The sequence below is a fragment of the Myotis myotis genome, unplaced genomic scaffold (assembly GCF_014108235.1).
Source record: "Myotis myotis isolate mMyoMyo1 unplaced genomic scaffold, mMyoMyo1.p scaffold_m19_p_4, whole genome shotgun sequence".
In the NCBI taxonomy this organism is placed as follows: domain Eukaryota; kingdom Metazoa; phylum Chordata; class Mammalia; order Chiroptera; family Vespertilionidae; genus Myotis; species Myotis myotis.
This window is the reverse complement of record NW_023416346.1, coordinates 24,051,911-24,065,602: the sequence shown is the minus strand read 5'-3', so window position 1 is coordinate 24,065,602 and position 13,692 is coordinate 24,051,911. Positions and strand designations below refer to the sequence as shown.

The following is a 13,692-nucleotide window of genomic DNA, read 5'->3' as shown; positions in this document are numbered from 1 at the left end:
TCCGGGCAGGCGCGGGCCGCACGGGGAGTTGCCTGGGTGGGCTGCCCCGCGCGCCGGCGGGCTGCTCCCCCTCCCCGCCCCTTACCCCGAAGCCGCTGAGAGCCGCCAACTCAAACAAAATAGAATCCCAAGGAAGGTTTAAAAAAATCAAAACAAAGACGAAAATATTCATTTAAAAATAACAAGCCTCTCCGAAAGGGAAATGTTTGAACGTGTGATGAGCAACGTGTGAGCCTGTTACACCGCATAGCCGCGCAGCTCCTCGCCCGCGGACAACCTAGAGGGGAGGGTCGCATCTTTCTTTCTTTCTGTTGAATCAATTCTCATGATCCTATTATTTTGCCAAAAGGGGGCCCCGAGTTGCTTGAGCAGAAGAACGGGAACCAATGGCCCTTACCTGCTCTCTCTCTCTCTCCCTACACCCACACCCCTTCAGAGCTCGCCCGCTCCCTTGCTCGTGCTCCTCTTCCAAAGAACTCTCGGGTCCCGGAGCCGCGACTCAACACCACGAGTCTTCTACATCCAAGGCAAGGTGTGGGCACACGGGGGGCGGGGGCCGGCGTGGGCGGGGCGGCACACAGCCGCCCGCCAGCTGTAGTAAAAGGAGAGCTCGGCAGGGGCGCGCGGACGTCAGCCGCCGGTTGTCAAAAACCCCAGTTAGCCCAGTAGAGATTGGGCGAGTCTGTTGGCTGGATGTACCCTGGGCCCTCCAGGGCATGCAGGGCCCAAGGGCGCTGCGGGAGCTAACTCATACTGTGGGCCACTGAGAACCCAGCCTGGCGCCCCGCCCCTCCCGCCCCTCCCCCCATGTTACCCACTTTGCTCCCAGAGCCTCAGGTCCTCACAGAGCTGTCCTGGCCCTTGCTGGTTGCCACCTACACTTTGGGAACTCCGCTGTTGGCCACTGCCTGCAGCGAGGTGTGGAATCTCAGTCCCGGAATCAGCAACTCCTCGCCTCCAAAGGCCAGCTGCCCAAGTTGAGATAGCCGGGTTCTCCATGGGAAGGGCACGCTAGGATCTGGGTGTCACTAGGGCACAGAGTGTAACTGACAGCAGTGGCTGCCACCCCCTACCCCTACCCCCACATGCAGGCCCCTCCTCTTAGGGCTGGACGCTCTGGTTGACAAACTGGGAGTAAAGAGTGCCCACTCCACAGGATGGCCAACCCCAGGCAAATGAAGTGAGGTGGGGCTGGGGCTAATGCTGGGATAAGTGCATGTCTCCTGGGACAGGTTAGTGTTGAAACATAGGTAAGGTCCCAGAATATTCGAACTAAAAGGAAAACTGCTCAGAAATTGTACAAGATGGGGCAGACTGAGAATGAGAAAGAACCAAGGAAATTGAAGGAGGAACAGGGTAGCCCTGAGGCGTCCTGGGAAACCCTTTCTGTGAAGGCCTTTTCTGAAGCCTGATGCTCCTCTGAGGGACTGTGCTGGCCGCTAACAGAACTCAGAGCCATCCATTAATCAGACCATAGGCTCCAGACTGACATTGGAGACTCAGCATCCACTCCCATGCAGAAAATCCGTTTCTCCTTGTCCCACCCAACCCCACTCACTCCTTAATTCAGTTTTGTTAATGGTATTAAACTAGACGGAGAAATTATATAGATGGATTAGTCCTACTGAATGCCAGGCGGTAACCCAATTACAAGAGCCTGCTGTGGCTTTCAAGACCAGAAGAGTGGGCTGCCCTTGCAGCCAGCTTTGGTCTAAAGGTCAGCAACCCTCTAATTTCAATTTGCATCCTCAGTCCTAGGTCTGGGAGGAACTCCAGGCCTGTTTTTCTTGTAAATGATATCTAATAATCTGGAGGCTGATGACACAATGTGATTATCCAATCCAACGTTAGAACATTAATTAATATCAGTACTCTGGGAAAAAAAATGAATTCCTCTTCAAATGACTGGAATTCAAAGAGAATGGAGAGTTGGATGGTTTTAGAGCAGTGGTTCTCAACCTGTGGGTCACTACCCCTTTGGGGGTCGAACGACCCTTTCACAGGCATCACCCAAATACATCCTGCATATCAGATATTTACATTATGATTCATAACAGTAGCAAAATTACAGTTATGAAGTAGCAAAGAAAATAATTTTATGGTTGGGTGTCACCACAACATAAGAAACTGTATTAAGGGGTCGTAGCATTAAGAAGGTTGAGAACCACTGTTTTAGAGGCAAGGTAGAGGGGAAGAAGATTCAGTTCTTAGTTTACACCCAATAATTCAGTTACCATGAATTTAGTGCCTACCCTGTGCCAAGCAGCATGCTATATAATTTACATCATTATCTTATTTCATCTTCACAATAGACTAGGAAGTTTTGAGACATTGTTATTTCCATTTTACAAATGAGGAAATTGAGGTTCTAAGACAGTGGTTCTCAATCTTGGCTGCACATTAGAATCACCTGGGAATCTTTTTAAAATCCTGATTTCTGGCCCTGACCAGTTTGGCTTAGTGGATAGAGTGTCAGCTGGCGGACTGAAAGGTCCCAGATTTGATTCTGGTCAAGGGCACATCCCCGGTAGGGGGTGTGCAGGAGGCAGCTTCTCTCTCATCGATGTTTCTAACTCTCTATCCATCTCCCTTCCTCTCTGTAAAAAATCAATAAAATATATTTTTTAAAAAATAAAATAAAATCTTTATTTCTGCCCAAAAATCAGGATTTTAAAAAGATTCCCAGGTGACTCTAATGTGCAGCCAAGGTTGAGAACCACTGTTCTAAGAGGTTAATCAACTTGCTAGGAGGTCACATAGCTGGTAAGTGATGGAGCCTAGATAAAAAACTAGGAGAGCCAGGATAGAAAACAGGTGGGTCTCTTTTCCAGTGATGGTGAACCTTCTGAGCTCGGCGTGTCAGCATTTTGAAAAACCCTAACTTAACTCTGGTGCTGTGTCACATATATAAATGTTTTGATATTTGCAACCATAATAAAACAAAGACTTATATTTTTGATATTTATTTTATATATTTAAATGCCATTTAACAAAGAAAAATCAACCAAAAAACTGAGTTTGCGTGTCACCTCTGACACACGTGTCATAGGTTCGCCATCACTGTTTTAGACAGCGCTCTTCTGTTAAATCATGTGGTCTCTTAACACTCCTATCAGCCTCTTAAAAGGAGAGGAAAGCACATTTTCACTAGACCTGTCTGCCAATCCTAAACTTGTAGGCTTTTTCAAACTCCTTTAACTCAGAACATTCAAAATCCTCTCTCTCTCTCTCTCTCTCTCTCTCTCTCTCTCTCTCTCTCTCTCTCTCTCTCTCTCCCCTTTCTTCCCACTCCCTCTCTCCCTGTCTCCTCTCTTGTGTACACATGACATTTGCTTTTTCCATATTCACCCAGTAAGCAACAAGAACTCCTTTTAGGAAAAAGGGTCAGTCTTTGTCTTGGAAGATCTTCAGCATCATACTTATGTTCATCCTGTCTCAGCTTTCCTATCACATTCAAATTTCCAGGAAAGTTCTCTGCACAGATCAGAACTGTCCCCCACCCCAAGTACTATCACTAATGACACCTCCAACAAGTGTAACTTTCAGCTGGAAGCCAGATATCACTCTATTCCTTGAAGGAAACTAACAGTAAACATATGACTAAAGCTAGGTTACTTAATATCATTGAGGCTAGTTGAAGAGATGTCTACTTAGGAGTATTAGTAGAGTCTGTCTGTCCATGAACATAAAAGGTCAAATAAAGAGTGGATCACTTACCATCTGCAAAAAAATAATCAGAAGACAAATAAAATAGACACTTCAAGAAAGAACAATATAGTGATGTGTGGCCATATGGGGGCAAATCAATGATGTCATAAGGGTATTCCTGGCACAGATCAAGGATTATCAATATTCAGTGCCAGAACAAGCAATCTTATCTAAATGAAGCTTCTGAAGACCCTGCTAAGGAGATCATGGAATCCTCCTTTGGGAAGGCAAGGGGGATTTCTCCTCTTCAAAGCTCTGTGAGATGTTTTATTTGAAAAGAATGTTGGTATTGACTCAGAAAAAAGGCATGCTGCAGTGTCCAGCCCCCTAGAGAACTGACAATTTGGGATGGTCAGATAGAAGATCTGACATTTGTGTGGGGCATTTAGGGGGTGGTCTTTTCCCCACCACCACATGGACTCAGCCTTGAAGCATTACTAACCCTCTGGCTTAATTTGTAGTACTTCCTCTTTCCCACCCAGATCCTTCTACCCCATCCCACTGGGGTGAAAGTGCCTTCACTTTTCACTCTAGCAATTTGTACTACAATTTTCTCTGCTTTGTAACTATCATAAAATGGTACCATTTATCTTGTCTCTGCCTCTGCTATGGGAGAGAACTCAAACATCTGATAAAACTTGGGGCACAGGTTTTGAGTAACCTAGTCCTGTAATTAAATCAATATTCTACAATAAAAAGGCAGATGACCAAGCCTCTATAGCAGTGGTTCTCAACCTATGGGTCACGACCCCTTTGGGGGTCGAACGACCCTTTCACAGGGGTCACCTAAATACATCCTGCATATCAGATATTTACATTACGATTCATAACAGTAGCAAAATTACAGTTATGAAGTAGCAACGAAAATAATTTTATGGTTGGGGGTCACCACAACATGAGGAACTGTATTAAAGGGTTGCGGCATTAGGAAGGTTGAGAACCACTGCTCTGTAGAGTAAGGGCAGAGGCTTGAGTCTGGTATGAAAGTGGGAAAGGTTCTAAGAGTTTCATCCTCTTAGCCGTGTGTCTATTTCATACCAGTCCCCAAAATGCCTCCAAACACCAGCCTCTGGATTCTGTTTGCTCATCCTCTAGCAGCTCTGAGCAGTGTTTCCAGACAAGATGCCACGAGGTTTTAATGTCTGCACTGGAAGTTAAGGTTGGGGTGAGTGGGGACACAGAGCACAGATACACTTTTTCCTAGCAGGTTTGGACTAGCTGAGTGTAGAGCCATTGTCATCAGGCACAACCAAATTAGATGTTTTAATGACAAGACTGCTTCTCACAGGATCAAATGTGTTTTTCACTTGGGAAAAAAGCCACAGAAGAAAGCTGTCCCAAAAAGAAGCAGCCTGGCCCTGGCTGATGTGGCTCAGTTGGTTGGGTGTTGTCCAGTGCATTGAAAGGTTGCCCATTTGATTCCCGGTCAGGGCACAGCTGAGGGTTTTATTTTTTTTCTCTCTCCCTCCTTCTCGTTCTTAATAAAAGATCTTGAAAATTAAAAGAATAATAAATAATAAATAAAACAAAAAAGAAGAGGCCTGACATAACCTACACTTCCAACCAGGGTACTTGAAATCAAGAAAGGCTCACTGGACTAATATCTGGAAGTTGGAAGTCACTTTCTTTTTAAGCTCATGTCACAGCAATGTGAACTTTGAGATCCAAATACCAGAGCTCTGCAAGAATTAATTTCTGTTTCAAACCCTACAGTGTTGCTCTACATCATGATTTAAGATTGCTTTCTATTAGAATTTCTGGTGAGCTGTTGGATTTCTGTGACATAAGAGTAAGATAATCTCCAAAGATGGTGATTGTGGCAATTTTAAAGTATGGCCATTGAGAGGTGGGCATTCTGATCTCTTCCCTTGATTCTGGGTGGGCTTGTAACTGTTATACAATATGGTGGAAGTGATGCTATGTAAGTTTTAAGCTACATTTGAAAAGGCCATGCAGCTTCTACATGACCCTCTTGGGACATTTGTTTGCAGAAAGCCAACTGCCATGCATGAAGTGTGCCTACCCTCACAACACTGTGCTAGAGAGTTCACATCTAGGCATTCCAGATGACAGTGCTAGCTAGCTTCTGGACGACGACCATTATTGACTGCCAGCCAAGAAAGAGACTCATTTTGGATGTCCAACAGAGTCAAACCACTAACTGACTACTGCCCCAGTTGACATTTGACTACAACTTTGTGAGAAACCTCAATGGAGAACTATTCGGTGGACCTGTTGTCAAATTCCCAACCCATAAAATTATGAGCAAAATTAAATGGATTATTTTAGCTGCTACATTTTAGGGTTAACATGCTATGCAAAAATAGTAAATGGAATAGTAACCATCAATTTCTCCTAATCTGGTATGAATATGCCACTCCACCCTCTAGAGGTCATGGCTTCATGAATCCAGACTTGCCTTGTGACTTGTTTTTGCCAATTGAATGTAGCCAAAGTGATACTATGCCATTTCCAAGCCTAGACTTTAAGGTACTTGGCAGCTACATGTTCACTCTAGGGGCAGTCAATCACTATATAACAAGGCAGACAACCTAAGATGTGTATTATGTAGAAGCCCAAGCTGGCTAGGTGAAGAGACCATGTGAAGGAGAACTGAGTAACCCAGCTGATGGTAAAAACCAAGGTTCCAGATATATGACCCAAGAAAAGCCATTGCAGTCACTTCCCAGCCATTCAAGCTGTGAGGCTCTAGACTTGATGGAGCAGAGAAGAGCCAGTCCTTCTATGCCATGTCCAAATTCCAAACTCACAGAATTGTGAGAAAAATTGATTCTTTAAGCCACTCTGTTTTTGGGTGATCTGTTACACACAGTAATAGATAACTGAAATGAGAATTCTAGAATCACTTTTGGACCAAACTGTCTCAGTTTATTGATCTTCTATAGACTAGAATAGGACTTTAGAGTTGGGGAAAGTGATGTCAGAGAGATGTCAATGATTTATCCAAAAACAGCTTAACACTAAGACCTTTCCAATCTACACTAAACATATGATTTTCTGCCTCCTGTGAAATTTAACATTTGGACAACTATAATGTGATGTTGGGATGCCTGTCAGAAAGAAAATAATGAACCAGAGCTTTTCCAAGGATCTACCTTTGCTCCCAAACAAGGACTATCATTGGGAAGCATCAGCACTTCACCTAGAATCCCTATCAGTCCACATCACTCAGAAGCTCCTGTGTCAAGAGGAATGGTTAATCAAATGTGGATTTTTCCTCACAGCATGGCCCTGATTCTCTAAGTCAGAAACAGAGGACCTAGTCAATGTCTCTCCAAGTAAGTAACACACAAAAGACCATGGCCTCAGTCAGTTTCCAGAAGATTTTCAAATCCTTCTCTTGGCTCCATTCTCGTGGTTAAACTGATAATGCTAACAGAAAAACTTCAGGCAGAAATACTTTATTTCTTGATAAATTCTTGACTATAGTAGTAGGTTGATTGCACACTTTCATTTGCCCATATCTTAACTTCTCAGCAAGACTGTATGCTCCTATATGACAAGGACTGGGTTAAACCCTTCTAAGAGTAATGCCCCCCATACCCACCCCATGGCTTATGTAGTACCCAGCACATCAAAAGCACAGTAACAAGCCTCATCTTTGTAACACCATTTATTTAATTTACTGGGTTTCTTGCTTTGTACTAAATAATTATCCAGATTATGCCATTTTTCACTCAAAACACACTTTGACATAGTGACTATTATTATCTACATTTTCCAGATGAAGAAACCTGAGAGGTGAAACAAATTACCCAAGACTGCAGTAAAAAGGAACACACCAAATTGAGACAACTCAAGTAGACCTTCTGCTTCCAAAGTCCCTGCTTTTTCCACTATATGACATTGCTTATTTTATAGATGTTGTGGAATAATTAGTGCCTCTAAAATGTCTCCAAAGATAAAGCCAAGCTTTAGAGGAAGAGCAGAGATGTCAGGGCTTACTGGGCTTTCATTCATTTCCTGTCATCATCTGACCTCAAATGTGGTAGATATGGATGGGTGCTGTTCAGATTCCCATTCTAGGAAAGGCTTGCTGCCAGCTGTGGGGAGTGGGGTCAGTTGGCAGCCTCTAGCTGTCAGCTCCTTCAGGGTCTGTATCAGCTGTAGAACCATGACCTCACCTGAAGTCACCTTCCTAAAGCAGCCCAAATCCAATGAGTGAGCAAGGCCTGGCCACTTTGGATTAATACAGGCTCTCCTGTAGACACTACTCACTCCAGAGCCCCCCATCTGGTTGGCCAAAGCTTTGTTGGTCCTGCTTCACAATTTAACTTATCCTCTGCCCAATCCTTCCCCCTCTGCCTTCCTTTCACAGTTGACTCTTAAATTTCCTCCTCTTTCGGAGATCCTTTCTCACTTTCAGTGACTCTTCTCACTTTTTCTCTCCAATTCTGTTTTATTGCCCAGGCTTTTAGTAAAGAGAGATTCTGAGAATACACCTCTTCCTTTGGTTGTTTAAATGACCTTCATTTTTGCCTTTTGCCTCTGACTCTCCTGTTTTGGGGAAATTGCTTTAACCCTTCTTTGAGGCCTGGATTTACACCTGCCAAGGAGCCCTGATACCCAGCTGATACTGATATGACTGTTGCATTTTAGGAAAAAAGGAGTCATTTGAAGATAATCAAGAAATATCAAGCTGAGTTTCTAATAATGAGACTTTGTACCGGCACTTTTCTTTACTTGAAATTGTTTGTAACCCAATGATGTGATTTACCTGGCACAGAATGAATATGCACCTGACACATGGTCAGAGTGACTGCACCCATCACACTGTTGGTGTCACTGTACTTGACAGACTAATTGTGGTCTTCTCTAAGGAACATCCCCTACTCAGTTTCCCACTTCTACAATTCTTCATTCTTCTCCATTCCACATCTGCAAGTGCAGCCTCCTTTTTCTCTTTTCGTGTTCTCATCCCCTCTCTCACTTCTAGGGTCTAGCATGACTGTTCCCTATTACTCCCCCACCCACATTTATTCTACTCTGTTACATAAAGTCTCCCTCCTCTCTATATCACCCTGCCTACAAGGTCAGGATTTACTTTTGTCTGCTTCTGGAAAGAGCATCTCATATCCGTGATAGGAGAGTTGCTTCCATGCTGCTAGGCCAGCAAAAGAGGAGCCTCTTTGAAGGTCCCCAGTTGCTATGGAAGAAAAAAAGCAACAGCATCCTATTTATTCTCTGTAGGTATACGATAGATGCATTGTACAGGCAACAAAACTAATGACCAAAAAAAATACATGTGAGGTACCCTGGCAGGGTGACTCAGTTAGTTGGAGCATCGTCCAGTACACCAAAGAGAGGTTGTGGGGTTGATCCCTCCCCCGCCCTCTCTCTCAAAATCAATAAAAACATATCCTCAGTTGAGGATTAAAAGAAAACATGGGAGCCGATTAATATATGGTGCTTTATATAAACTGTCATTTCATTCTTGTAACTGTCCTAAAAGTTAGATATTGTCACCATATGATTTCAGTTATATGTGGAATCTAAAGAACAAAATAAATGAACATACAAACTTGAAATAGACTCATATACACAGAGTGGATTGATGGTTACCAGGAAAGGAGTTGGAGAATTGGGTGAAAGAGGTGAAGGGATTAAGAAGTACAGATTAGTAGTTAAAGAATAATCTCAGGATATAAAGTATAGCATAGGGAATATGATCAATATTGTGATAAGTATGCATGGTGCCAGGTGGGTACTGGAAATATTGTGAGGAACATTTTTAAAGTATATGATTGTCTGACCACTATTCTATCCACCTGAAATAAATACAAAATAACTGAAAAAAAACTGCAATTTTTTAAAAAGTTAGATATTGTTACCTTTCATCTATAAATAATGAAAAGGGCTGAGAAGGAGAAATTTATCTGCTCAGGTTCCCAGAGGTAGTGAATAGCAATAGCAAGATGTGAACCCAGATCTTTCTGTGGCAAAAGCCTATGCACTTTGTACTGCCAGATGCTGCATAGTCAAGAAGGCTTAGGTACCAGTCTTGGCATAGGTTGGAATGGACCAAATGATTCTGGAAGAATGTATGACTAATAATTGATGCTCTGGCTTTGGTGTTAGTGGAGAAGGCATTGCTGAGACTAAAATCAAAGCATGCCAGTCAAGAGATGAATGCTATTGGGACCCAAAACCTAGAAGTCCTCTGCAGAGACCACTTTAGTAATATCCCTAATTCTACACTGCTGTACTTTAGTCTTCCTGCTGGGGTATAGTCATAGAATGTCTGTTGTCATCTCAGATGACAACATTTCTGACCAAGGCCAGGAACTAAGTTACACAGAAGACCCTTCCCTATGTAGATTCAGGTAGAGTTTTCCATTGAGAGAAACTCACTGAAGTCTTGAAAGGTGGGAGTAAAGCAAAAGTCACAATTCCTAGAAGGCTGTGACAGTGTGGCTTCACTGATATCTCTATAAGCTCCCTCTTTCTTTCACCTTTTCCAGGGAGACCTGATGACTTCTCAGAATTCCTGTGAGTTCTGGCTTCCTCACCTCCAATGCTTCCAGTTGAAGTCATTAGACATTTGTCTGGGCCTCTGGCATGAACCTTCTGGACCTTCACTCTCCTAGATCCTCCCAATTTGTAGGAGCCTAGTTTATATATAAAACCCATTTTATAGCAATATTTTAGTAGCTCTATTTTCACGATATACCCAGACTGATAAAGTTTCCCTGGGAAGTCATGTAATTAAGGTCCAGTCAGGTCCAGTCACATTAAGACGTTTTTTCTTCTTCATAAATGACAGAAGATTCTGGGAAGATGATAACCTAAGCATGAGTTGTTTCCCATTCCCAATTCCAGGCTGCTTGCCTGTTTTCAGCTAAATAGCTATTAAGGTCTATGGAGAAGAGCTGCATGTAAGTTAAGTCCTAGGCATTGTGGGGATCTCATCAGAAAGAAGTGTTCTCGAGCTTTGTTTTGAGCACTGAGCAAAGCCTGGATCCAGCACCAGAAAGGCCCGGAGCAAGGAGACCAAGAGGTTGGGAAAACAATATCAGACAATGTACCAAGTCTCCTAGATCTCCAAGAGGCCAAGACAGAGTGAATTAAAGCAGCAGAAAAGGTCATTTAGAGATGGAGTAGATGAAGAGACCTGGGAAGAGGGCAGCTGCCTTCAGGTACTTCATTTCCACCATTTGAGGGCCTACTAACACTTAGGGGATATCTGAGAGCTGACCATGATAGGCTGACAAAGAAATATTATATAACCATCTGTGTGGATCCAGCAACCAGTGGAATGTTGATTAAGGAGTCCATGCTTAAATAAATAAACTGGCCCAGCCAGTGTGGCCAGGGGTTGAGCTTCAACCCATGCACCAGGAAGATGCAGTTCCATTCCCTGTCAGGGCACATGCCTGGGTTGCAGGCTGAATCCCCAGTAGAGGGTGTGCAGGAGGCATCCCTTTGATGTTTCTCTCTCTCCCTTCCTCTCTGGAATCAATAAAAACATATTTAACCTATCCTATATAATAAAAAGGTAATATGCAAATTAACCCTCACAAGATGGCTGCCTAGAACCAGGCCGGCAGGGGGGTTAGTGACAGACGACCAAATGACTGAACAACACTCTGTGTGGGGTGACCAGGCCGGCAGGGGGGTTAGTGAGGGGTGACCAGGCTGGCGGGGGGGGAGGGGACAGTTGGGGGTTGCCAGGCCAGTGGCGGGGGAGGCAGTTAGGGGCAACCAGGCTGGCAAAGGAAGGCAGTTGGGGGCAACCAGGCCAGCAGGGAAAGAAGTAAGAGGCAACCAGGCTGGTGCAGGGGCAGTTAGGGGCGACCCGGCTGGTGGGAGGGGCATGCAGTTAGGTGCGACCAGGCCAGCAGGGGGGGCAGTTGGGGGTGGCTAGGCAGGCAGGGAGGGGGCAGTTGGGAGCAAACTGGCTGGCAGCAGGGGGCAGTTAGGTGCGACAAGGGCAGCACGCAAAGGCAGTGAGGGGCGATCAGGCCAGCATGGAGGGGGGGCAGTTAGGGGTGACCAGGCAGCCAGGCAGGTGAATGATTAGGAGCCAGTGGTCCAGGATTGTGACAATGATTTCCACCTGCCAGTTTAGGCCCGATCCATGGGATCGGGCCTAAACCAGCAGTTGGACATCCCCCAAGGGGTCCCAGATTGGGGAGGGTCCAGGCTGGGCTGAGGGGACCCCCTCCCCCCCCATGCATGAATTATGTGCACCAGGCCTCTAGTCCTACCTAATAACGTGGGGAATATGCAAATTGACTGTCATGCCATCACAAAGATGGTGGTGCCCACAGCGGAGTCAGGGTTTCCATAACACAAGATGGCTGTGCCCACAGCAGATATGGGGTTTCCATAACACAAGATGTCTGCACCCACAGCAGAGGCCAAGTTCCCATAACGAGCCTTAATGAGCCATCAGCAGGGACCCGAGGCTGCACACTTTGCCCGGTGGGGCTTGACAGGGGACCTCAGGCCACACCCCCTGCCCCGGCACCAGGCCGGGGTACCACAGGCTGTTCGCCCTGCCCAGCAGGGCTTAATGGGGGACCTCAAGCCATGCCCCCCACCCCAGCACCAGGGCTTGACAGGGCACCCCCTTCTCAGTGGGGCTGGACAAGGGTGGGGCTGGCCAGGTCTGGATCTCGCCCAATGGTTGTAGGGCTGGCTGGGTCTGAGTCTCACATGATTTTGAGGTGCTGTGGTGGGCAGGGACTTGACTCTGGGTCCCGCAGCATGCCCCAGACTCTGACAGGAGGAAGATTTTCATATACATTTTACTAATTTTCTTTCCTCTCTGACACTTCTATTATAGAGAAAGGGCAAATAGCAATATTAAAATATTTCCTCTCGCCGAAACCAGTTTGGCTCAGTGGATAGAGCGTCGGCCTGCGGACTGAGAGGTCCCAGGTTCGATTCCGGTCAAGAGCATGTACCTGGGTTGCGGGCACATCCCCAGTGGGAGATGTGCAGGAGGAAGTTGATCGATGTTTCTCTCTCATCGATGTTTCTAACTTTCTATCTCTCTCCCTTCCTCTCTGTGAAAAATCAATAAAATATATTTTAAAAAAAATATTTCCTCTAATCCCCTTTTAATGTGCACGAATTTTGTGCACCAGGCCACTAATCCTATCTAATAAAAGAGAAACATGGTAATTAGTGTACGAATGCTACCCTTCCCATTGGCTAATCAGGGCAATATGCAAATTAACTGCCAGCCAAGATGGCGGCCGGCAGCCAGGCAGCTTAAAGTGAAGATGAGGCTTGCTTGCTTCAGTGACGGAGAACTCCAACGTTCCCCGCCTGCCACTGCAGGCCTCTGAGCTGCAACTCTAAGCAACTATGTTACAAATATAGAAGCTAAACAAAACCCCAGAAACCTGCTTTAGTCCGTCGGGCTTCAGCCAGCAGGATCGTAACATTGTTTCAAATACAGAAGGTAAACAAAGGCCAGAAACCTGCCTTCAGCAGCAGAGGCCTAAGAGCTGGAGCCAAGCCTCAAAGCTAAAGCTGGCCCAGATAAAAAAAAAAAAAAAAAGAAAAAAAGGATCGGTTGGGAGCTTCAGTCACCCACCAACCTGAAAACAGCCCTCAGCCCCTACCCAGACTGGCCAGGCACCCCAGTGGGGACCCCCACCCTGATCCAGGCGGCGTCCCAACCCCCACCCGACGGGCCCTGCTCTGTGTGTGATGGGGTAGAGCCATAACCTCCCTATCGGCCCTGCCCTGAGTGTGACAGTGGCAGCACCCCAACCCCCTGATAGGCCCTGCTCTGTGCATGACAGGGGGGAGCTCCTCAACCCCCCAATTGGCCCTGCTCTGTGCGTGACAGGGTGTGGCGCCACAACCTCCCCCATCGACCCTGCCTTGAGTGTGACAGGGGGCGGTGCCCCAACCCCCCAATCAGCCCTACCCTGAGCGTGACTGAGGGTGGCATCAAAACCTCCCGATCTGCCCTGCTCTGTGCATGACAGGGGGCGGTGCCCCAAC

The 13,692-nt window shown here is 45.8% G+C and overlaps 1 protein-coding gene across 3 annotated transcripts in view; it reads right to left on the bottom strand.

Moving 5' to 3' along the window:
- FGF13 (fibroblast growth factor 13) overlaps nucleotides 1–13,692 on the bottom strand; it is a 652,755-nt gene that overhangs the window by 621,176 nt on the left and 17,887 nt on the right. For 2 of the 3 annotated variants that reach the window (XM_036304472.1, XM_036304475.1), the window contains exon 1: nucleotides 398–529. The exons of the other annotated variant lie outside the window; for it this stretch is intronic. The gene's annotated coding sequence lies outside the window, so the exon portion shown is untranslated. Of the gene's footprint in view, nucleotides 1–397; nucleotides 530–13,692 lie in introns of those variants that run through there. 3 annotated transcript variants of the gene reach the window in all.